The following is a 23,431-nucleotide window of genomic DNA, read 5'->3' as shown; positions in this document are numbered from 1 at the left end:
TTTTTTTTTTGCCCTGGAATCTACTGTTCTGGTTCCCTGCTCAGTCCCCCTTTTAAACAGACTAATGGGCGACTTCCCATGGCTCCAATCGCCAGCCAAAAGGGCAACCGGACCGGTGTATTTTGTATGGAGAACCGCTGCTCCAGGGCGCCGACAAAGCAGCCGCGTGGGGCAAAGCAGTGATGCCGGCCGGCACAGCCGCGCTGGGCGAAACAGCCGCGCTGGTGACCTGTGGAGTTCCTCCGCCTGGGAATTTCCTAGTCTGTGGGCAATAAAAATGCGGCGTCCACTGACCCTCTTCGCTTTCACTGGGAGCTGCAATCCTGAGCTCTTCCTAAATGGCCATCTTGGATTGAGCAATCCGGTTCTTAGTTTCTTTGTATTGGGTTAGAACGTGTTCTTTTAGCTCACAGAAGTTTCTTATTACCCACATTCTGAAACCTGATTCTGTCTATTCATCACACTCATTCTCCACCCAGCCTTGTTCCCTTGCTGGTGAGGATCCCTTGAAGGAGGAGAGGCGTTCTGGTTTCGGGTGTTTTCATTCTTTTTGCACTGGTTTCTTCCCATCTTTGTGGATTTATCCAACTGTCATCTTTGTAGTTGTTGACTTTCAGATTGGGTCTCTGAGTGGACGTCCAGTTTGTTCATGATGAAGTTATTTCCTTCTATTTCTTAGTCTTCTTTCTAACAGTCTGGCCCCTCTGCTGTAGGACTGCTGAGGTCCACTCCAGGCCCTGCTTGCCTAGGGATCACCCTCTGCACTTTCACTGGGAGCTGCAATCCTGAGCTGCTCCTAATCGGACATCTTGGATTGAACTTCCAATTTTCTTATATTGTGCAGGTATTTTCATTGTAATAATGAAAACTATATTAACATATAAAAAGTAAGATCAATTGTATGAAAACATATTGTAGTAATTGTTTTACAAATACAAGGTACTATTATGTTCTGGTGGCTTCCATAGACTACTCTTATGGCATAAGTATGGATCAGGATACTATATATTCATATATATTATAAAATGGCCTAGCCTTTTTCATATCAATGGTGTATTTGTCACTATAAATTTGTAATTGAAAAATTGAGAAAGTTTCTCATTTTTCCATGGCAAGAGACTACTAAACATTTAAATACTGAAATACTTTGTAAAGCTTCATTAAAATGAATGTTCTTTTAGTAAATTTAATCAAGGTTATACATTACAATATCTATGAACAGGGTGATGAATATTGTAAGAGAGATACATTTATCTTTGTATAACAAACTTGATAGTTTTCACCTACAAATATGTCACGTAGTATTCTCAGGTAGTCACTACATTTGCAAATAGGAAACTCCAGCTGTTATTGGTCCCAGCAGAAACTATCTACAGTACCTCAGACATGTATAGCTTGTCTGTACTTGATTTAATTTGTCTATGAAGTGAACATGTTGGCAAAGCCTTTAAATGAAGTTTAACGTACATACATAAAATTCTTATGAGCCTTTTAAAAATGGAGAAGGAGCAGAATTTGGAAAAAGAAGAGAAAAAAGCTTCGATGGTTTATTGAACAGAACTTCCTAGCTGTTTCTTAATTAGATACTACAAAACGTATTTAATGAGCCAATTCCAGTGCTTTAACTCCAACAAATTACTATGCTGCTGCTGCTAAAATTTAAACTACTGGCATTCATGGCTGACTTATAAACACTACTATTTTTTGTTTGGGTCAAGTCTTCTAAAGAAATTTTTAGCTAACTTCAATTTAAATATCATTTTTCTAAACAATACATAAACTAATATAAAGCTACCCAAAATATACAGTATTAATATTTCAAAATTAAGCCAAATACTGAATTATATTTTACTGAATTATCAACACATGAAAATATATAGAAACACAACCAATAAAAATAGATTTGTCTCTACTCATTACAATTGTAACACATTTGCCAGAAAAACTAGCTACTAGAGAGGCTAAGGCAGAAGGGTCACTTGAGCCCAGGATTTTAAGACCAGCCTGGGCAATACAGCAATACCCTGTATCATTTTATTTATTCTGTTTATTTATTTATTTTTGAGACAGGGTCTCACTTTGTCACCCAGGCTGAAGTGCAGTGGTATGATCTCAGCTAGCTCCACGTTCAAGCAATCTTCCTGCCTCAGCCTCCCAGGTAGCTGGGACTATAGGCACGCACCACCACACCTGACTAATTTTTGTATTTTTTGTAGAGATGGGGTTTCATCATGTTGCCCAGGCTGGTCTCAAACTCCTGAGCTCAGTGATTCACCCACCTCAACCTCCCAAAGTGCTAGGATTACAGGCATGAGCCACTACACCTGGCCTCAGTGTCTCATTTCAAAATAAATAAATTTAAACAAAAACAATAAAAAGTGTATCAGGTCTGAGTAGAGTAGCAACTACTATGAAAAAGAGTATTAATAATTTTGGAATACTGGGGCAATATTTCTTCATTTTTCCCAATCCTCATCACATCATGAATTTACAAAAAATGATGGTTGGTATTTACATTTGTTTTCCTTTTTCTATAATGTTTATTCTTTATGATCTATGTCTTCATGTTCATAATTAAGCAAGAATTATGCCTACCATGTACAATATATTCGGAAAGGTGCTATGGAAAATGCATAATTAAGCCATCAAAAAAATTACCATTGAGTATGAGATTAAGACATAGACACAAAAATCTTCGAATACAAGTAAACAAAAAGGAATGCTACATTGTACTAAAGACAATAAAGATACATCGCTTTCAAAAGGAAGATGAGAACTTCAATACCTGAACTGAATTAGAACTGCATGTGAAAAGTACAAGTACATTTACATTTCCTGGCACATAATAGGTACTCGATAAATTTCAGGAGATTTATTCTCCTTGCTTTCTTCAGTTGGACATTTCAGGAATATGGTAAGAACTAAGTTTTAAATGATGGATAATATTTGAAAAGGCAATAAAAGTAATGGATAGACATTGAGACAGGATATTGGTGGGACAAAAGGCATAGAAGTAAGGTGACATTTCGATTTAATAAATTGACATTTTCAGTTGGAATACTTGTGTTGGTAATGGAGGAATAGAATATGTGGGCAGGGACCAATGAGCTTTGGTGTTTGAACCTGGAACTAGTCATCTATGTATCCACACTATCAACTGAGTGTCTATCAAAAGCACATTATATCTACAATGAGTGTTTGGACCTTATCAGGACCTCCAGTCCTCTTTCATTTGTTCTTTTCTGAATAGCTTCTTCCTATCTTCACTTCCATAATTATGCTGCTTAGATTCATGTTTGAACCTTCTTACTCCTCTTTTACCTATTCTCTAAATTCCTCTTTCCCATTATCTTTCCATAGCATATGCCTGGCAAACCCCAACCCTAGATAAACCTGTTTGCTTTTTTTATGTGACTTAGTCAGGTTTGGTTTAGCGTTGCATGATGCAGGAGAGAAATAATAATTGGGCAATTTGATATCATAAATCTGTAACTAGTAGTATCAGCTGGGCTCTCCAACCTGGCTGTAATTCTACCATGATTACTTATCATGCTCTCATTTTCCACAATTGCTTTGAATTCTCTTCCCTCCCCTCAACTCTCTGATAGCCACACTTTACCTTGCACTTTCATCAGATAACCTCTTTTCCCACTCCACTAAGAAATGGAAGTCATAATAAGGGAATTTCTCACTTTCCGAGTACCAGATCTACTTCGTATTCAACCCTCCTTTTCTCTTCTCCTAAGGAAAACATAATAATATCCATCATTTTAATCTAAAGCCAATCCTTCAATGTGTACTATAAATTTCTGTCCCAGTGTTCTCAAGGATACAAATCTCTAATTAATCTCTCTGTCTACAGATTCAACTTTCTCTCTTTCTTACTTCTTATCAGTAATTAAACAAGCTCAAATCTTATGATGAGGAAGTAAGGGGGACCTCCTTTTTTCCGAATTCCTTCTGTGTCATGCCCTATAGCACTTCTACTCTTCATAATAGACCTTCTTGAAAAACTTAACTGCATGTACTTTGTTCCCTCACTTCCCAGTCCTCCTCCAGAATCCATCATAGTCTAGGTTTCTGTCATGATTTTACCAGAATTTCTTGCAGCAAGGCTACCAAAGTCTGTAAAATACTAAATGCATTGGATATTTTTAGTTATTTTCTCAGTAGCTTTTTCTTCAGCATTTGACACTGCAGGTCACACTTTAAAATACTCTTTTTGTAGTTTCTCTGGCTCCCCAGTATGCAGATTTACTGCTTACCTTTCTGATTGTTCCTGGGAAGTCTCCTTTATAACTTTATCTTCCTAGCCTTGTCCCTTAGAGTAAGTATTAGCATTTCTTGCTTTACATATTTTCTCTGGATTATTTTCTTTATTTCTAGGATTCTAAAATCCCCAAATCTTTAATCTCATTCTTTTCTATGGACTTCAGACCCATATCTCTAATTACTTTCTGGATGTCTCCAAGGATATATACAATCACCCCAAACTCAATATAAACTCCAAACAGAAGTCATTCACCTCACCTTCCACATGGGTTTGCCCTGGGGTTTATCTCAGTACAGAGCATCACAACCAGACAACTGCTCAAGTCTGAATCCAAGAGTCATTTCTGTCTCTTCCTTTCTCTCTCTCTCTCTCTGTCTCTCTCTGTCTCTCTCTCTCTCTCTTTCTATCTCTGTCTCTTTCTCTCTCTCGCTCTCTCTCTCTCTCTCTCTCTCTCTCACACACACACACACACACACACACACACACACACACACACCCTGTACATCCACCACAAAGTCCTACTGAATCAAATGCTAATTACTACAACCTTACTATCACTTGGTTCATTTTATTTTTTTCAGCTGTCTCAGTGAGTGAAACTGTTCAAAGTTGTGTAATTTTCATAACTTACTAGTGTAGCTAAAATGATCATTTTTGGGGAGGTTTAAAGATCTATTGTTTTTAGGAGATTGAAAAAATCTAGGAAAAGTTTTTATGTTTCTTATTCTCATCTTTTTAATAATAGTGTTGGTAAGATGATATTTTCAATTTTCTCAGAACAATTTTCTGCAGATACACATCATCAGTGTTTGATCATGCTGACAAAATTGGGAGGAATGTGTTTTCTTTCTGCAAACATAACATTTCTACAGCTTCAGAAAATACAAGTTATTGCTGTTTGGACACATCAACTATATATCTGTAACAGGCTGAATTGAAACAACTGACTCAATGTTACAAGCATCCACAGGAATTAAGAATAATAATGAGGGGGCATCACACACTGGGGTCTGTTGGGGGGAAATAGGGGAAGGACAGCAGGGGGTGGGGAATTGGGGAGAGAAAGCATAGGGAGAAATGCCAGATATAGGTGATGGGGAGGAAGGCAGCAAATCACACTGCTATGTGTGTACCTATGCAACAATCTTACATGTTCTTCACATGTACCCCAAAACCTAAAATGCAATAAAAAAAGAATAATAATGATAATGTCACAAGGATCTGAGTTTTATTTCCCTATTATCTAGAAATCACAACAGATCACCTGTCTAAGCCAAAGGTCGCAAGTGGTGATAAGCTCCACAATCAGCTCATCCTCTTCCTCAGTCTCTGTAGAAAGAGGTCAGCACATGGACTCTTAGTGTAAAGCTCCCTCTCCTATTCATTAATACGCCCTTAAGGGTGCTGTCAATGATTTTCTAAATTCAGGAGAAATAGTAAAGAGAAACAAATTAGCAAAACACCAAGAAGTAGATGCACAACTACATTTCTAGTGGAAAGCAGAGGAGAAACCCTCACTAGTTAGATAGAAAGTTCTTTCTTCTTTTAGACCTTTACATCTTCATTACATTCTATGCTTCCACTAGGCAAGCTAAAGCCTACAGCAATGACCTCAATTTCATCAGGTCTCACTTCTTTTTTAAGCTGGAACAGATTAAGTATGGCACTTTGAATCTTTAATTTATTTATATTTTTTTGTTTTTCTATTTGTAGAGTTGGGGTATTGCTATGTTGCCCAGGCTAGTCTTGAACTCCTGGCCTCCACTGATCCTCTCATCTTGGCCTCCCAAATTGCTGGGATTACAAGTGTGAGTTACCATGCCTGGCCATTTTTATCTTTATGCCATACATTGACCGTACCTTTTCTACATTTAGATACACAAACCTTATCATTGTGTAACAATTGTCTGCAGAATTCAGTCCAGTAACACGCTGTGTGAGTTCATAGTGTAGGAACAATAGACTATACCCTATAGCCTAGGTGTGTAGTAGACCATACCATCTAGATTTGTGTAAGTACACTCGATGATACTTGCATGAAGATGCATTTCTCAGAATGTATCACTGTCAATTAAGCAATGTGTGACTGTATACAATCAAGGCAAAAAGTGCCAAATTTACTCTTGAAGAGCACATGATTTCTACCTGAAATTTTAAACAGCCTCGGGTTTATTCAGAACTTGGTTTTCATACAAATACCACAAGTTCCAGCCTCAATGAAAGGCAAGTAAGCCTTGAGAAAGCTCTGATGATCAGTTCAAGCATGAGCTTAGAAAAGAGATAAAATGGACACCCAGACAAAGACTTTGGAAAGAGAAAGCTTCAAATCACTACCCAAATTAAAAATGATTGCAAAAAAAAAAGAAAGAAAAGAAAAAAGAAAGAAAGAAAAAAAAAAGAACATTTCTTCTCTTTGTCCCTCTCCCTCCCGCTTTGTTTTTTCCTTATATTGACTATAAATATTAGTATAATCTGTTGGAATTTCCAGAGGAAGCCCTCCTCCCAATTGTGCACTTTCTCTATTAATCAGAATCAAACTACATATTATGAAATATGTATTAGAGACAGTCCAAGAAATCATCAAAACTTCTCCACTTTGTGCTTCACTTTTTGTGGCAAAGGTTCGGCGGGGACAGGGAAGGGAAGATAAAGCCTGTGGGGTTAAGGGAAGGTGACTCTGGGTGAGGGGTAGATTTGATTCACTTTTAGAAGTGACAATTTAGAAGCAGATAATTCTGAGATAATCCCAAGTAAGGTACCATCCTTAATTCAGCAGTTATTTCCAGTGAGAACTCAATGCTGCTCTCTTTAAAATTATCAGCTGAGTACCTCAATAAATTTATACTGCCGTTGTTTTCCAAACTTTTCAGCCAAGTTTCTGCTCTCTTGAGAGAAGAACTGCATCACTGCATCAACTAGACTTTAGCTTGCCTAGTGGAAGCATAGAATGTAATGAAGATGTAAAGGTCTAAAAGAAGACAAGAAAGAAGTTCAGGTGGAGGCTAAGAACTTCTGGGTACAGCAGGAGAAAGGTTATCACAGATTTGCACAGAGAAAAATTTCTTGATAAGAAAGTGCTTAGGAGCAACCCTATTCAATTAGAATCTGTTTTTCTAAGATTAGAAGTTGACATTTTGATTACAGTATAATTACAATTATCTGTAACACTTTGCAAGTTGAATACAGGAAAACACTAAACACAAAACTTCTCTAGTTGAGAGACAGAAGGGAGGGGCCACAGAAAATCAGAACAGAGAAAGTAAAGTCTATGTAATCCCCTTAATTTACATATGAGGAAGTGAGTCAGAGACCATTTAAATGATACAGAGTACACTCAACAAATTGGTATCTGGGGAATTAGACTGGTCACTAATGAAAGGAGTTTCCACCCAAGGTGATGTGAGGTTTAGCAGAGATATTTTAGGAAAGGCAGAAATTTCAATGTCTTTCAAAACACTGCATTTAAATACATGGTCAAGTTGTTTATAGGGTATGCAGAGTATGCAAACATATTTCAAAATTCAAAATCTATAAAGCTATCCCTAAATGTCACACCTGTAATCCCAGCACTTTGGGAGGCCAAGGTAGGAAGATCACTTAAGGCCATGAGTTCAAGAACAGTTTGCACAACATAACCCAGACCCTATCCCTACAAAAACAATTTTCTAAAATAAGCTGGATGTGATGGTACATGCATGCAGTGCCAGTTACTTGGGAGGCTGAAGCAAGAGGGTCTTTTGGGCTCAGGAGATTGAGGCTGCAGTGAGCCATGATCATACCACTGCACTCAGCCAGGGCAACAGAGCAAGACTTGCTTCTTAAAAAAAAAAAAATTCCTGAACTGTCTGTGCTGTTATTTTGCCGATTTCATACCCCCCCAACACACACACACACACAAGATTTAGTGCAGCCAAATCCCTCTCTTTTGCCTGAGTGAGGAAAAAGAGAAGAAATGTTGCAGCTTAATTCAAAGCTTAACCCATGCAGAGAGAGTCTCCACTTCCTGTAGGGCCTTCTCACTTGCTGCTTCCCAGAATGGCTGCTTTCAATGCACTATTAGCTGACATAAGTCAAGATGCTCCTCCCATAAAGATGGAGGTAAATCTAGAATTTAGAGAGGACACAAGAGAAGTAGACATAAAAAGCTGTTGAAAGTACTGTATTTATGCTGGTAGCTGGAGCAGTTTCCTGTGTGTGATTATCACACAAGCATGGTAATTGTGTGTGATTATATATTTAAAAAGTACAGCTTGTCTTGAGAAATAAGTATGATACTATTTACTTAGGCTTCTGAGTCAAGTTTGTGGCTCTCTTGGCTTCCATATTTCTTGCTCCTTTGAGTAACAGAACTCTCTGTCTTTCCTTCCAAGTGAAAAAATATTGTAGCTATGCAATTGATCTTAACTCCCAACAAAGTTTCTTATTCTAAGTATTTGGCCAAAATGTAGTGAACTAACAACAAAGAAAAAAAAGTCAACTATCTCTCATAATTGAACTCAGTTTGGGATGTATGTTATTGATGAATCTCACTGGAACTCTCAAGCTGGGGAATGATATAACTCTTTGATATTTAACTTGAATTGATTTTTTAAAATAATTTCTGATTCCTCTTTTTCAACTCAAGCATGTTTATACACTCATGTGTCAATGTACTAAAAATCACAAATGTCTTTTTAGGAATGTGATATACCACCCTCATTCCCACCTTGTGGAGTGGTAAGTATTAGGACTTCCAAGTTGTAATTATCAGCAATAACCATTGGATTAAGAATCTTTTCTGCATAATTACCAGGTAAATATGTAAGAACCCAAAAAGATAGACAACTATAAAATGTGTCCTATTCCTCTGTATAATTCAGAAAGTGAGTCATGTGCATAAAATATATAAGTGCAGAAATGACACAATAGAAGATAACCAGCCTCAAAGTAAGTGTCACAGGCCCTAAAGTTACAGGTGTTCATAGAAAGTCAGACGTCACCAAAGGCTGAAGAGCTGTTTTCATATTTACCTTGAGTCGAGGAAGCTTTAAGTAAGATCTCTCAAACTCTTTTAAATGTTTATTCCAGCTTCCACAATGTTTAATTTCCATCACTTAAGTAACTCAACTGATTTAGTCCAGGTGGGGGTAGGAAGGGAGAAGAGCATTTCTAAAGTAGCATAAATATAAGAGGTTATTACCCTTTATTTCTGAATTACAAACTTACAGGAATATTTTTTTAAAGGGTTTGTCTTCAGTCTGTCTTAGACAAGAAAGCTGCTGCCTTGATTTTGGACTCTTTCTCCCACCACAATTTTCCACACATTTGTGGATGGGTCCTGTCTAAGAAGCCATGAAAGTCATACCAGCTGGGACCCTACTAGGTCTAGCAGATGGATTTGTCCTACAGCAAGTCCCAAGCATGGTCAGACTCTGAAGAGTAAAGGAAAGCTCCTTCAAAAGGAACTGAAGCATATGAAAACATCCAAAACCAATGAACGCATGATAGGGCACTTTGAAACATTTCCCAGACTGTTGTCACTCATGTCACATATACATAAAAGTATATCTTTAAATAAAAATTAAAATAAATATATCTCTACCATCTACTGTTGACAAATATCTGAATGACTGAAATTTTCAGTTTTCACTCAAAACTGGGTTTGGAGTTTATAGTACCTACTCAACTAGTCAGTAAATTTAACACTTTTGGGGTCTGGGTTCAATTTGACAGAAATGGTATACAGTTGGCCAGGCATGATGATTCATGCCTGTCATCTCAGCACTTGGGAGGCTGAGGCAGGTGGACAGCTGGAGGTCAACAGTTCAAGACTAGCCTGGCCAACATGGTGAAACCCTATCTCTACCAAAAATACAAAAAAATTAACTAGACATGGTGTCAGGCACCTGTAATCCCAGCTACTTGGAGGATGAGGCACAAGAATCACTTGAACCTGGGAGGCAGAGGTTTCAGTGAGCTGAGATTGGGCCACTGCACTGGAGCTTAGCAACAGAGCAAGAAAGAAAGAAGGAAAGCAAGAAGAAAGAAAGCAAGCAAGCAAGAAAGAAAGAAGGAAGGAAGGAAGGAGGAGTATACAGTTACCACATAATCAAATTGAAGATTAAGACATCATTTTTCAACAAACTATAATGTATATATAACACTGACACTGAAGCACTATGACTTAGTGGGAAGAGCCACTGATTGAGATTAAAGAGAAAATGGAGATTAAAATATTCTGTCCCCCATGAAAGATTGCTGGGTGGATCAAAAAACTATCTGATTTAAATAGCAAATCATCAAACAAATTTAAGTTCTAAACATAAGGATTATTGAATGTCAATCCAGCCCCCACCTGCTGTGTCATTCAACCTTGTTAGCTTGTTTGCCACTTGTAGAATGTAAAAAATAGTACTATACCTGTTCTGACTACCTTACAAGGTTGTTCTGGGGATCATTTATTCTGGAGCTCATAAAAGTGCTTCAAAATGTTTTAAAAGCACTTTGCCAATGCTAGAGTTAAAAAATAAATGTTATAACATTATTAGCTATCTAGCCTTAACATTTAAAAAGAAATATAATATTGAAAATTATAGCTTAAATAACAATATCTTTCTTTATGTCAAAGAATTAAATAGTAAGGATATTAGGTTTTCTATTTTGTATTCATAAAATCTTCATATATCTGCAAAAACTATATGAGGGTAAATACATTCCCACATCATGATTGCTACTTGTTTTATAATACAGTCATGCTCATATGCTATTTCCTTTCTAGTTTTCTCATTTCCTTAGATTCTTGAAAATAAAACAACTTTGATGCATGAAACTGTATTTTAAGAAAGTAAAAGTAACAGGCATTTTCCTTAAAGGATGCCAATCAAAATCTTAAGTGACTACCATGTGTGATGTTATTAGTCATCTTAATTTTACCACTTACTAGAGAAAAAATGTACTTATTTCCTTCCTTCTCTGTTCTTAAAATTGCTGTTTCTTGTTTGTTTTTATTTTTGAAATATCAGTAAAACTATAAAGAATATTACCAACAGTTACTGAGTATTTGAAATGTTCCATGCACTGGTATGAGCCCTTTACATGTTTATCATTTTATTTATACATATACATAATCATATACATATCATTGCATATGTACATGCTAATATATATATAAGTGATACATATATAAGCTGCCTGTAAAATGAGGAAATAAATATGTACATATATCATACATGTATATATATGTATAATTTCCTCATTGTACAGTGAGGAAAATAAGGTCAGAAAGGTTAAGCAACTTCCCCAGTGTCGCACAGCTAGGATTAGAATGAGACCGATTCCAAATGCACAGTGAATCCATGGCACAATACAAGCTCTCAATCTCATACTCTGTCATTTCAACTAAAAGCAGGTAAAGTTTTCTTCATTGAATGAAAGTCATCAATCCTGAGTAGAGGTAATTGGACTTCTTCCTTAATCTACTCAGTTAAGTATCCTACAGAGTTCAAGCACTTCCCAAATATGCCCAGTGGTCACTTTACCATGGCAGCTGACCTGCTCTTCTTAAACATTGAATCTAGGCAGTGGAAGTAAGATTCCACTGGAGTGTGCCCCACACATCTCCTTCATTTTCTACTAAGACTCTTGCTCCAGAGCCCTGCGAATACTCTGCTGCTACCAAGGCATCAAGGTTCTCTATTTTTGTCCTATAGTCTTTTGAGATGTTTGACACTGAAACAGAACTAATAAAGAAAGCGTGATCTCGGCAGCTAAGTTAAATACTCTTTTTCCCCCTACACTTCCTGTTTGCCATTCTTATGGGTAGTGCAAACTAGGGAAGAGTGAAAACATATAGAAGTTGTTGAATGAATTCAAATCATTCTACCATGAGATAAGACAATCAGTGGGCATTTAGGAATACCCCATCCAAAATGAGCACAGGGTCCCTGACAGGTGAGGGGCTCACATTATTTTCATATTTGCCCTTCATATGACAAATAAGATAAAAGTGGCCTCCAATTGGTGACATAAACATCAGTTATGGAGAACAGTCCCCCATTTTGTTGTGCAAAGGACAGCTCCTATTTACCCTCGTCACTGTTTCAGAGCTGTATACCCTGCTGTTACTTAGGCATTAATAAGCTTTATTTTACCAAAATTTCCAACAGCATGAAAGTGTAGTTCTTTCGCCTTTCAATCCACTTGAGACTAATTTGAGCTATGCAGGGCTTAGTAGCAGGAAGCATGTAAAAATGTCATCCCAAATCTCTGACAGCTTCAGAAGATGGTGTATTTACTTTAGGATATCTAACAAATCTGGAACTTCATAACTGAAGAAGCTAACTGCAAGACTTTGGAATATTTTGAAAAGGAAAGAAGTCAAAAGTTTCCTCTTCCCTGCTTCCTCTGGATTGGGCCAGAAAGTCTTTATATCATTCTTTGCCTTTGCTAGGTTTGCCCAAGAGGTAAGAGACCCACCTGTTCACAAAGCTAGGAACCCCTGACAATAGGAGCACAGGCCAGCAGCCCTCACATCTGTGGGCCTCAGCCCTTCCCTAGCTCCTAAAGTAAGCACGCAGGGGGCTGGGGTTGCAAATTCCCGGGAAGCAAAGCCACTGGTTAGAGTTTCCAGAAACACTTCCCTGCTGCTCTGCTGTCCTCCAGCCTCAGAAAAAAGTGGCAAGGGCTCTGCTTACCAGACAAACGACACTGACAAATACCAACTGCTCAACAAGTACTCCAGCCCCAACTGCAGGAGAGCAGCTGCTCCCTTAAAGACCAGAACACCAAGAAACTCAAACAACACGGCCCAGGCCGTGTTCTAGAAAGTTGTTTGTATTTGTGTGTGGGGGGACCATATCTGTGTCATATCAGTGTACAATAATACTCACAGTGACTAGCTAATATTTAAGCACTTTCTATATGTCAGGCACCCATCAAAGCAGTTGATGTATTATAAGTTATTTAATCTTCATAGCAACCCTATTGAATTAAGAACACTCTTTATCCCTATTTAGCAGAAGAGGAAACCGAAACCCAGAGTGTCTAAAAAGTGCTTGACACATGTTAGCCTGGAAAGAAATATTTGCTAATTGAATTCGTAAAAGTAAAAGAGCACTACTTCATATAAATAATGTCATAAATAGGGGAATAACTTCCAAGATCAACCCACAAACCTATTTAACCCATTCTTATTTTTTTAGTTATTATTTTAACACTATTTCATTCAAGCCTAATGGTCATTATAACATTGTTTTTAGAGAGAAATCTGCTCCCATCTGTAGCTTGAGCAGCTACTTTCTCTTTTCTCTCTCTCTCAATCTTTTTTTTTTTAGATGGAGATTTGCTCTGTCCCCCAGGCTGGAGTGCATTGGTGCGATCTCGGCTCACTGCAGCTTCTACCTCCCAGGCTCAAGCGATTCTTGTGTTTCAGCTCCTGAGTAGCTGGGACTATAAGAGTGCCCCACCAGGCCCAGCTGATTTTTGTTTTTTCAGTAGAGAGGGGGTTTCACCATGTTGGCCAGGTTGGTCTCAAACTCCTGACCCTCAGGTGATCCACCTGCCTCGCCGTCCCAAAGTGCTGGGATTACAGGTGTGAGCCACCACACCTAGCCACTGAGCAGCACTTTCTAAAGCAATATTAATGGCATGTGCTAGTATAAAGCTAAGCAGGTGCATTCCCTATCATGTAGGAACTTCTATCGCTGACCCACCCCAAAGAGCAGAGAGGGCGTTTGCTGGAGGAGCTTTCAGCTTTGGCTGGAATGGCAATAATTCCTTCTGGACATCAATGCTTGCTCCCTCTCCACCCCAGCTGCTCCCACACTTTTCAGACAGAACCCTTGGTGTTACTAACCTGTTATTGAAATTGTGGAAACATCATCATTTCCCAAATCACGTTTTTAAATTAAATTAATGAATAGAATTTTCTCAAGTCTTCATTTTCCTTAGACTTTTGGCCCCTGTTACTGCTTGCCTGGTGACACATGCTGGCAGATGACAAATGAATTAACCAGCGGTGTACTAACATTAGCAGGAAAGTGGAGAAACAGTCAATGCTGTTTAGCTCAATAGTGAGGAATTGTTTTTTGACCTGGGTGTTCACAGTTGTAATTTTACAGTACAGTATATATTTAAGTAGTCCTACTTTCCCTTTGTAAGATCTACTTTTGTGGTGAAATAAAATATATCAGCATCTCATAGTGTTCCTCGTGGCATCAGCAACACCTTCTACCATCTACATTGCTACATCATCAACAAAACCCTCTACCACCTACACAACTTTGAGGATTCCTGAACTAACTCTCTCTTGATTAGACATCACACATGTCTACCCCACCAATTATCTCAGAGGAGTTTTCCCACCTTAGACTGTGAGTTCTCAGACTGTCTCTTGTTTATTTTTGTATCTTCAGTGGCAGCAAGAGTTAGGGATTCATAGTTACCGTAAATGTATAATAATAAACTTTGCTGAATTTAAATTGATCCCAGTGTAAGTAAGTGAACTAGTCTCTGAACCTCTGTTTCCTTCCCATCCCATACATCCATAGAGGCCTGCCCTGAGTCACATGTTTGAACAGAGCCAGCTTGTGAGCCACTTCTCCTTTTATCTAAACAACAATAAAATGTTAAAGCAAAGGCAATATGGCTTAAAGAGCTGGGGTTTTTTTTCGTTTGTTTGTTTTTGTAGTGAGAATATGCTTGCATGTTAAATCTAAAAATGTTTTAACTCAGTTCACTTCCTATTTATTAGTGTTTCTAAATATAGATATACTCTCATTAGGTAAATCTGTTGGAGTTAAACTTTGCAGGATCCAACCAGCAAATGTTTCTAAGTAAAGCAATATTCTTCTCTGCTGAATTTTTAAGCAAAATACTAACTGAAAAGAACTAAAAGTAAGAGTTTAATTTAATATTTCACTAATTATAAATTTTCAGTGTCTCCTTTTAGCTTTAGCACAAATTCAACCTAATCTCTGCTTATCACTATCCAGCTGATACAATGTGCTGCAAAATCTTTAATTATCAAGAGCATTGTAATTATTTCCACTGCCCACTACTTTTAAAAATCAATTTTATGCATTGGGAACAGGACTTTTTTTTCAGCTATGCCTTTGTCAAGAAAGAGAGAAAAGGAAGGAAAGAATAAAAAGGAAGGAAGAAAAGAAGGGAGGGAGGGAGGGAAGGAAGGAGATGAATAACAAGAATCCCCCAATTCCTTGAAAATTCTACTTAACTGAACTTTTATCGCATATGGAAATCTTTTTTTATTTTTTGAAGAAATAAAAAACGAAATAATTACATTCTTGGCAAAAGATCTGCTGGGTAATTCCCTTTAAATGGCAATTTCTCTGCTGAATTTAAAATGTAATTTGATTTACAAAAGTATGATTTTCAAGTGGTAGAAATCTGTCTGTTGTATGAAGAAGCATACCCAGCTGGTTTACTTTCTGTGCCTGGAGACCCCACTGTGCATCTTCCAAAGGTACATTTGCAGCCAAAGAATAGCTTAGATCCTGGGAAAATCTGCCTCAATAACATTTTTTGGAGAAAGAGGCGAGATATTTTTTTCTCCCTGCGTTTGGATTCAGCCAATATCTCATTTTAAACAGCCTGTTCTCAAAAGCACTACGACATAGGAAGGGCAAGGGGGAGTGCCATTAGCAAACTGAAACCAACATGGGTCCAATGGGGTGTCCAGGGCTTCCTGCCAGGCCAGCCCATCCAGGTACAGTCACCCCTCCTCTTGGTGTCCCTAGACCAGCAAGGCTGACCAGCTACAGCTGACTGCACGCGCCTTGGGAGCCACAGATTGTGTTTGTTGATAAGTAAACGCATTATTGCTTATCAGATGCGCATTCTTTTCCAATGTGCAAAATATTCCCATATGGCATGCAAAAGCTTGTGTTGGAAGTATCCCCAAACAGCTTTGAGTAGGAATTCCCAGTGAGCAGATTCCCTCATTATTGTACCCAATCAACCTTTCACAGTCTCTCTTTGACATTGCTTGTAACCGACTCTTTTATGATTGCATTGCTTTCATAAAGCATTGCTTGCTACAACAAATGCAGAGATCTGGTTTAAGACTAAATCTTAAGTTCAAAGATGGAACCCTCAAAAGGAAGCTCTCCTTTAGCTCAGTAATGTTCAAGCTAGCAAGCATAAAAATCACCAGGAAGGCTTGTTAAAACACAGATAGCTGAGCCCCAACCCCACAGCTTCTGATTTGGTTGATCTGGCATGCAGACCCGGAATTTGCATCACTCACAAGTCCTCAGGTAATGTTGATGCTGCTGGTCTGGAGACCATGCTTTGAGAACTACTGTTCTAAACAAATTGGCTGTTATGCTGAGTACAAAAACTCAGCAGGTGTGCACAGAAAAAGTTGGCTTTAATGCACCAGCCCAGACACTCTTAAACTCAGAAGAGAAAGAGAATGGAAAGTTCCCTCTCCAGGAAAGAGTAGGAAATGACAGCTCCCACGAATCCAGGAAAGATGGATGGAGAGCCTACTGGAAGGAGGGGCCGCTGGAGGAGCTGGGAAGGCCATGTCTGAGCATTGCTGCCAGTGGGCTCCAGTGTATTAGGTACCACACAGACTGCAAAAGAGAACTCCAGGAAACTTCTTTAATGGTTACTATGAAGAGTAAGGAGCTGGTTTTTCGAATACATGTTATGGAGCAATTTCTCCAAATTATATTGCTAAAAGCCATATATAATCTCATATTTCAAACATTTTCACATAAATTCAAATTTCTGGATCATAACTCAATTACCTCATCTAGTTCATACCTTGAGGTCTATAGATTTTAATTAGTCTAGGAGGCAGTCTGTTAATCAAAGGGATAATATCTAGTTATAAAATAGTATTTTATATAATAGATCTAAGCACAAAAAGAGGATTGTCCAGGGTACCCTTTTGAATACTCGAAGCAAAGATTATCAGCCCCATACAAACACTATCATGTATATAATATACAACTTATGGATATGCATTATTATTTACATGCAAGCCAGTCTGAGACGAGACACTCAACTATACCCAGGTCTGAAGTATTCATTTATCACCATTTGGAGCCATTTAATTATTTAAGCCAATCCTGACTAAACAACATGAATAGAGACCTGGCTGCCAGCCCAGTCCACGTTCTCATTATTGCACTATGCCTGGATTAAAATCATTTTCATTGATCTTAATGGGTCAAGATAGGCTCTAATGTTAAAAAAAAAAAAAAAAATTGTAATTCCTTAGCTTCATGATATGGCCTCCCTCTACATTTCCAGTGTCATCACTCACTACCCACCCACCCAATGCCCAAGAATGCTACGACAAACAACCTAAAAAACCCTATGCATTGCCCCAATTAGTATTTCTAAAACACTGCTTTCGTCATGTTGATAACTGTCTAACTCAAAAACATACAGTGATCTCTCACTGCCTACAGATTTAAAGTCAAACCGCTCTTTCTTTTTAAAAAAATTAATTTTTTTTTTTTGAGACGGAGTCTCACTCTGCCACCCAGGCTGGATTACAGTGGCATGATCTTGGCTCACTGCAACCTCTGCCTCCTGGGTTCAAGCGATTCTCCTGCCTCAGCCTCCTGAGTACCTGGGATTACAGGCACGCGCCACCACCCCAGGCTAAAATTTGTATTTTTAGTACAGATGGGGTTTCACCATGTTGGGAAGGTTGGTCTCGAACTCCTGACCTCTGATCTGCCTGCCTCAGCTTCCCGAAGTGCTAGGATTACAGGCATAAGCCACCATGCCTGGCAATTTTTTTTAATTTTTATTAAGGCGGGGTCTCATTATGTTGGCCAAGCTAGTCTCAAACTCCTGGGCAGAAGAGATCTTCCTGCCTTGGCCTTTCAAGGTGCTAGTGTTACAGGCAGGAGCCACCCCACCCAACACAAACTCCTCTCTTTTTATTCAAAAGAGCTTACTGTTTTACCTAACTCACCTTGAATTTGAATTTGAATCACTCCCTAAATAAGCACTTGACTCCAGAACATCAGTTTCACACACAAGTGTGTGTGTGGGCTCCCATCCGTGTGCCATCTCAGTCTGAGCTTCTCTGTAACAGAACACATGGCTATTTCTCAGGGTCTATCTGACTTCCTAGAGCTGCGCCACCTAAAGAATAGTCTGCATGGCCGGGTGCGGTGGCTCATGCCTGTAATCCCAGCACTTCGGGGGGCCGAAGCGGGAGGATCACCTGAGGTGGGGAGTTCGAGACCAGCCTAACATGGAGAAATCGCGTCTCAAAAAAAAGTAAAGGAAAAAAAGAAAAAGAATTTCCATTTTACCTGGTTGATCCTGCCAATGTGTTTTCAAATTAAAAAAAAAAAAAAAATAGTCTGAAGAAAAGTACCAGACCATGCACTGTCATAATTTTTACACTTTCAAAAAGTTGTACAAGAAAAAAAAAGAGGAATAATATGTAGCAGAGAACATATGGGGCCATACTACCAAAAGTATATCATATCCTATGTGGCTTCTACTTCTATAGAAAATGTTTGGCTGCTCTCGGTGGCTCATGCCTGTAATCTCAACACTTTGGGAGCCTGAGGCTGGAGGATCACTTGAACCCAGGAGTTCAAAACCAGGTTAGTCAATATCGTGAGACCCCCATCTCTTAAAACAAGAAGAAAAAAAAAACTGGCCTGGTGTGGTGATATACACACGTGGTAATAGCTACTCAGGAGGCTAAGGTAAGAGGAGCACTTGAGCCCAGGAGGCCAAAAATGCAGTCAGCAGTGGGCACACGACTGAATCCCAACCTGGGTGACAGGGCTTTAAAAAAAAAAAAAAAAAATCTGTAAGAAAAAAAAAAAAAAAAAAAAAAAAAAAAAAAAAAAAAAATGACCAAACACGGTGGCTCAAGCCTGTAATCCCAGCACTGTGGGAGGCCAAGGCGTGTGGGCTACCTGAGGTCAGCAGTTCGAGTCCAGCCTGGCCAACATGGTAAAACCCTGTCTGTACTAAAAATACAAAAATTACCCAAGCGTGGTAGCAGGTGCCTGTAATCTCAGCAACTCAAGAAACTGAGGCAGAATTGCTGGAATCTGAGAGGCGGAGGTTGCAGTGAGCCAAGATCACGCCATTGCACTCGAGCCTAGATGACAGAGCAAGGCTCCATCTCAAAACAAAACAAAACAAAAAATCAGAAAAAGTTTACCAGTTCCATTCTGGAACACTGTGTCTCCATACCATCATGAGTGCTTTATATTAATGTAAAGGTTTATATTATTATTTCATGTCCTATATGCCTTGCTTTCCTATTAAGACAATGCATAGACAGAGCAGAGCCTGCAGTACACATAGTAGTACTTGTAGTGTGGTCTGAATGTTTGTGTGCTCCAAAATTGATATGATAAAACATAATCTCCAATGTGATCATATTAAGAGGAGCCTTTTGAGAGGTGAAAAGTTCATGAGGGGCTTCACCCTCATGAATGGGTAAATTTCCTTACAAAAGAGGCCTTAGGAAGCTTGTTCACCTATTTGCCATTTAAAAACCCAGGAAAGGCGCCATCTATGAAGAACAGGCACTTACCAGACATGAAATCTGCTGGTACCCTATTTGACTTCCCAGCAAGCAATATGTTTCCATTGTTTATACATTACCCAGTCTAAGGTATTTTGTTATTGCAGCCCAAACGAACTATGACAGTAGGTATCAAAAAGTGCTGATTTAATTGAACTGGTTTATCTTTATGTACTCAGAAGCCAATTTCTCAGAACTTGGGTGTCTCACACACATTGTTTACTTTGTCTGCTTAGTAAAAATACAAGTTAGCTCTGCTTTACATTACTAACAGCATTTTTTCAGTCTTATCAATTTTTTTTTTTTTATGGAGTCTTACTGTGTTGCCCAGGCTGGAGTACAGAGCCATGATCTTGGCTCACTGCAACCTCTGCCTCCTGGGTTCAAAATATTCTCATGCCTCAACCTCTTGAGTAGCTGGGATCACAGGCATGCACCATCATGCCTGGCTAGTTTTTTGTATTTTTAGTAGAAACAGGGTTTTATGCTGTTGGCCAGGCTGGTCTCAAACCCCTGACCTCAAGCAATACACCCCATCAGCTTCCCAAAGTGCTGGGATTACAGGCTTGAGCCACTGTGTCCAGCCCTCACCAACTATTTAATGGAATGAACCTAAAAGCCTGTATTTGATGAACAAGAATATCCACAGATAGGCAGGTTTCTGTAAGGGGCTTGTGGTAGGCAGACTCTAAGATGGTCTCCCCTGGTCTCTCCTGGTATCCACTCCTTGTACAGTCCATCCCCTTCAGTGCAGGCTGGACCTAGCCAGTTGCTTCAGTTGAACAGAATATGGTAGAATTAATGGGGCGCCACTTCTCAGAATAGGTTGGTAAAATGTCTGTTGCTTCTGTCTCAGGGTTCTCCCTTGCTTTCTCTATGATCACTTGCCTTGGGGGAAGTCAGTTGTCCTTTTTAAGGCCTCCCTGTTGAAAGACCCATGTCAGTGAACTTGGAAGCAGATCTCCTAAAGCCTCTCAACAACTACAGAAATGAGCTCGATAGGAGATCCTCCAACCAGCTGAGCCTTGATGTGACTGCAGCCCTGGCCAGGACTTTCAGTTGCAGACAGTGAGAGCCCTTGAGCCAGAATCACCCAGAGAAGCCACTTCTGGTTTCCCAGTACAGACAATTGAAATAATAAGTGTTCATTGTTTTAACCGCTAAGGTTTTGGGGGTAATTTTTTATAGCATTAGATAACTAATACAGAGCTATAATTTGTGGTTCAGACAAAAGGTTGTATACTTCCTGCTAAAATCCATAGAAACCCAATTTCTAAAATAATCCACTTGAAAATAATCATTGTGGACACTAGATTCCTTTCTAATGGAATTAATAGTTAAGTGAGGTAATGTTTAGTCCCATATGCAAATATCATAACTATAAAGTGGAATTAGGGTTTTAAGGATAACCTGGATATGCCTAGAATTCTTAACTGGTACCTCAAAAATAGTTGCAGAATAACTTTTCTACAGTTAACCTGAGATCAGGAGAAAACACCGTTTAAATAGACGTTGTCTTGTTCCTCATGCTGCTGTCTAAGAAACAGCTTGGCAACAGACTTTTCAGTCCAGGAGAGAACTAATACTTCCCTGGGGAAAAATTTCACTGAAATACCATGTAGTTAACACACGTGTACACACACACACACACACATGCTCACCCACATATGCTTACACCCAGCATTAAATCAGAAACAAACCAAAAAGCTGCTTTTGGCTTCTAGGGGCTGAGCATGTCCAGGAAGCCTTGGTTCAAAGGAGTCCTCCTCTGTTCACCATTAGCCTCTCTAATTAGGAGGTAACTTTTCGGGCAGCAGAACTAATTCTCTGCTATTGTCATACAGAAAAGACAAAATCCAGACCTGGAGCTCACCACAGCTTTGCAACCAGAACATCATCATCAAATAATATAGAAGTTTCAGGCTGAGCATGGTGGCACATGCCTGTAATCTTAGCACTTTGGGAGGCAGAGGTGGGAGGACTGCTTAAGCCTAGGAGTTTGAGATTAGCCTGGGCAACGTAAAAAGACCTCATCTCTACCCAAAAAATTTAAAAATAAGTTGGGCATGGTGTTGTGCACCTGTAGTCACAGCTACTCAGGAGGCTAAGGTGGGAGGATTGCTTGAGTCAGGGAGGTCGAGGCTGTAGTGAGTCATGATTGCACCACTGCACTCGAGCCTGGATGACAGAGTGAGGCCTCATCTCAAAAAATAAAGAATAAATAAAGTTTCAAAGCAGATATGCTTTTCATTTGATGCTCTTCCCAGAGACAGCATGGACTCTCTGGATTTCATGCCTCTGAATTCTCATGTTCTCACTTTGGGGCCTGCTGGAATGGTTTACCCTAGAAGTGAGTTCAGACAAAATTGTGACAGGGCTGGAAGTAAGCTGCAAGAACGTGGGCTTTGGAACCAGACTGAGCTGTGGTAGAGATTAAACTATATAATGTGTTTCATGCCAGTAGCCAAGGCAGCAGACACCAAAAAATGTACTGAACCGGTGTTGGTTACATCACCACTCCCTTCGGTGAGGCGGTCTCCTCATCTTCCTCTTTCCTACTCCAGTCACCGCCACCCTAGTTCTGGTCCTCTTACTATTTGCTCTCTATGCTCAGAAAAATCTGTTCTCTGGCTGGGCATGGTGACTCACTTCTGTAATCCCAGCACTTTCAGAGGCCAAGATGAATGGATCACCTGAGGTCAGGAGTTAGAGACCAGCCTGGCCAACATGGTGAAACCTATCTCTACTAAAAGATACAAAAATTAGCTTGGCATGGTGGCAGCCACCTTTAATCCCAGCTATTCAGGAGACTGAGGCAGGAGAATCGCTTGAACCCAGGAGGCAGAGGTTGCAGTGAGCTGAGATTGAGCCACTACACTCCAGACTGGGCAACAGAGCAAGACTCTGTCTCAAAAAAAAAAGAAAAGAAAAGAAAGAAAAATCTGCTGTTACATTCTTTGTATTGAATCACTTGAATTCAATCAAATTCAAGTGATTGAATAACTGAAAGTACGCTTTTCCCAAAGATATTTATGCATTAGCAAGTATTAATGACACTTTTTCTCCCAGATACTGTGAGACATTTATGTGTCCTGATGCCATCTGTAAGCTCTAGAGTCAGACTGCTGCTACTCAAATTCCACCTCTTCCACTTACTACCGTGTGACTGGGGCAAAGGACTTAGCACCTCGACATTTACAACTTCCTCATCAGTAAAATAAAAATGTCTTCTAAGCATGCAGCAAAGATAAAATGAGAAAATCTAGATGACATTCTTAGAAAGCTCTAGAGTGTCTACTAGCATGTAAACCTCTTAAACACAGAGACTGCCAGGCTCATGGTTGTGCCTTAAAACCTGGAATAGAGTCCAGCATGAAGTACAAGCTGAAATATTTGTTGAATGAGGCCAGGTGCAATGGCTCACTCTTATTATCACAATGCTGTGGGAGGCCCAGGCAGGAGGATCACTTGAGCCCAGGAGTTCAAGGCTGCAGTGAGCAACCACTGCACTCCAGCCTAGGCAGCAAAGCGAGACACTATTTCTAAAAAATCAAATATAAAAACAAATGAATGAGCATATTAGAAACTAAGACATTTATTTGGCTTCTTTTTTTTTTTTTTTTTTTTTTTTTTTT

General features: G+C 39.2%; 1 long non-coding RNA gene across 1 annotated transcript in view; it reads left to right on the top strand.

The window, feature by feature from the left end:
• The first annotated feature begins 13,678 nt into the window (after positions 1–13,678).
• The window catches only part of LOC108306021, a 13,819-nt gene continuing 4,066 nt past the window's right edge, over positions 13,679–23,431 (top strand). The window contains exon 1 of the long non-coding RNA XR_001825976.1: positions 13,679–13,773. This is a non-coding gene — a long non-coding RNA (uncharacterized LOC108306021). The remainder of the gene's footprint in view (positions 13,774–23,431) is intronic.

This window comes from Cebus imitator, unplaced genomic scaffold, assembly GCF_001604975.1.
Source record: "Cebus imitator isolate Cc_AM_T3 unplaced genomic scaffold, Cebus_imitator-1.0 Scaffold69, whole genome shotgun sequence".
In the NCBI taxonomy this organism is placed as follows: domain Eukaryota; kingdom Metazoa; phylum Chordata; class Mammalia; order Primates; family Cebidae; genus Cebus; species Cebus imitator.
The sequence above is the reverse complement of the archived record's forward strand: the minus strand, read 5'-3'. Positions and strand labels throughout refer to the sequence as shown.